This window comes from Alosa sapidissima, chromosome 13 (assembly GCF_018492685.1).
Source record: "Alosa sapidissima isolate fAloSap1 chromosome 13, fAloSap1.pri, whole genome shotgun sequence".
NCBI lineage: Eukaryota > Metazoa > Chordata > Actinopteri > Clupeiformes > Clupeidae > Alosa > Alosa sapidissima.
This window is the reverse complement of record NC_055969.1, coordinates 14,441,873-14,444,372: the sequence shown is the minus strand read 5'-3', so window position 1 is coordinate 14,444,372 and position 2,500 is coordinate 14,441,873. Positions and strand designations below refer to the sequence as shown.

General features: G+C 50.3%; 1 protein-coding gene across 4 annotated transcripts in view; it reads right to left on the bottom strand.

The window, feature by feature from the left end:
- Positions 1–2,500, bottom strand: part of prune2 (prune homolog 2 with BCH domain) — a 13,991-nt gene that overhangs the window by 11,228 nt on the left and 263 nt on the right. Inside the window, exon 1 of one of the 4 annotated variants that reach the window (XM_042058989.1) lies at positions 1,110–1,327. The exons of 1 other annotated variant lie outside the window; for it this stretch is intronic. The gene's annotated coding sequence lies outside the window, so the exon portion shown is untranslated. Of the gene's footprint in view, positions 1–1,109; positions 1,328–2,500 lie in introns of those variants that run through there. 2 more of the 4 variants (XM_042058992.1, XM_042058991.1) reach the window with 2 other exon arrangements.

The following is a 2,500-nucleotide window of genomic DNA, read 5'->3' as shown; positions in this document are numbered from 1 at the left end:
TGAAATACCCAATAAATATTCAGACCTGTACTACCTCCAAATATTTGTCGTAATCCACACACACAGACGTTGATGAAATCTCTGTCCAGGATACAAAATAAATAACTATTTTCATTTACAATCCATAAATATTACAGCACCAAAGCAGACCAGTAGTGCACGCAACAACAACACGCCCCTGCAGACGCCCAGGCAAATAGACACGTGCACGTGAGCGCCGGAAACGCAGCATTGCCTGCCTGCCTGGCAGGATCGGATTTCCATCCACACAACAGCCTGCCAGATGGATCTCAACAATGAACCAGAGTAGAGCCGGGAGAAAAAGAGAGAGAGAGAGAGAGAGAGAGAGAGGGATTTAGAGGGAGAGAAAGAGGATGAGGATGTGTGTTGGTGGAAATGCTAGCGGGATGGAGAGAGACACAAGGGAATGATCTCTGCATCTTTCTCAGTCAATAATCCATCCATCCATCCAACCATCAATCCATCCATCCATCCCTACAGTCAAACCAGTGATGTTGTCGTAGGGGAGGGGCAGTGACAGAAACGGGGGATGAAAGGGAGGGGGAGGGAGGGAGGAGTTATGTCATCTGCCTTTCTCAGCCACCCCCCCCCCTCCCCCTTGGGTTTCATCCTGCCGACTCTAACGTCCACACACTCCCACCCTCACTCACTCACTCGCTGTGTCACAGACAAGACAAACACTCACTGATCCAGACACATGCAAATAAAACACCACAAGCCCATTCAAATTCTGCTGTTCAGGTGCTCCAGTTATGACCCATGGCACATGTCGTAGTGGATGAGAGCTCCCTCTCACAAACACCATCACCCGCCCTTACATTCATTCTGCTCCCAGCACTACCGCCCTCCACCCATCCCCCGATAAACACCCAAATGAACACACTCCACCACACTGTAAAACCCCTGCCCCCCTCCCTCTATCTCTCTCTCTCTCTCTCTCTCTCATTCTCTCTCCTTCACTCCAACTCTCATCCTCCATCAGGAAGAGAAATACAGCATCTTTCAGCCTCTGCCAGACTGGTAAGGCAAAACAACACAGGCTCACATCAGTTCCGCACAGGAAGAGGAGGATATAAAATGGCACTCACTCCTGACAGCTCAGGTCTCAGTTAACAGCCTTCCTCTCTTGTGTCACGGTCACGGAAACATGGAGGTGTGCGTGAGCTTGGCAGCGTGGCCGTCTTGCCTGGCCCCTCTCCCGAGCTCCCGTCGACGGAGAGATGCTCGGCTCACAAACAGCCCTCAGCTTCCACCATTTTGAGATCACATGACCAAGGCAGGAGCCAAATAAGGGAGGCTGGGCTAACAGCTCTATCCCTCTCTCTCTCTCTCTCTCTCTCTCTCTCTCTCTCTCAGTTCCTCTTTCCCTTACTCTCTCTCGCTCTCTCTTCTCTGCATGGGGCAGAGAAAGGCACAGGCTCTGGAGCGCAGCTGCTGAGAGAAAGGAAGAAAGAAAGGATGGAGGATAGAGTAGGGATTGGGTGGGGGTTAGAGTGGGGTGGGTGGGGGTTAGAGTGGGGTGGGTGGGGGTTGGAGTGGGGTGGGTGGGGGGTGGGTGTGGGGTGGGTTGTGCAGTGCAGCTGAATAAGGTTGACTAAGCCTCACCGCACAGCTGGGTGGATCTCCAGCAATTGACTAGAAGTGGGGAGAGAGCTCCTGTGTGTAGACTAGGGATGGTTACGGATAGGCGAGTCCCATGGAACAGCTCTTTCTTTCTCTATCTCTCTCTTTCTCTCTCTCTCACACACACACACACACACACACACACACACACACACACATGCACATGCACACACGCGCGCGCGCGCGCACACACGCACACACACACACACACACACACACACACACACACACACACACACACACACACACACACACACACACACACACACACACACACGGCTACCTTGATGCTGAGCCACTCTGACAGAGAGGATGAGAGTCAAGAGGTGGTGGGAAGGGAGGGGGCGGTAGGGGCCTGACAGCTTTAAGGGAACAGGTGAACCAGAAAAGACTGGAGAAAGTAAATGCATCATTTCACTGATAATATCCTCTCCCCTAAGTCACCTGTGTGAGCCCGCATTAGTTTGACATGAGATCATTATAATGACGACCTGAAATGGCTTCCAAATGCTGAATGTTTGCTCTGTGTTTTCATTCAGTAAATCTGGCATGTTAACACACAAACTTTCAGCCATGGTGGATAATATTTAACTAGCTGGCGATCAGTTGACCAGCTATAGCATTGTCTGTTGGCATTATGCAAATAATGTGTAATCATGGGCTCTAGCAGCTCTGCAGTGTTTAGTCAGCAAATGTTAGGCACACAAATAGCACAGAGAACACAAGACGCAATCAACAACACCTCAGCATTATACACAAGCAGCTTATCAGCAAAGTTGTCTCTCTGTTGAGGAACGCTGATTTTCTATATCGTCAGCCTTTGCCTTGCTGTTAGATTTTCCCTTCATGAAATTTG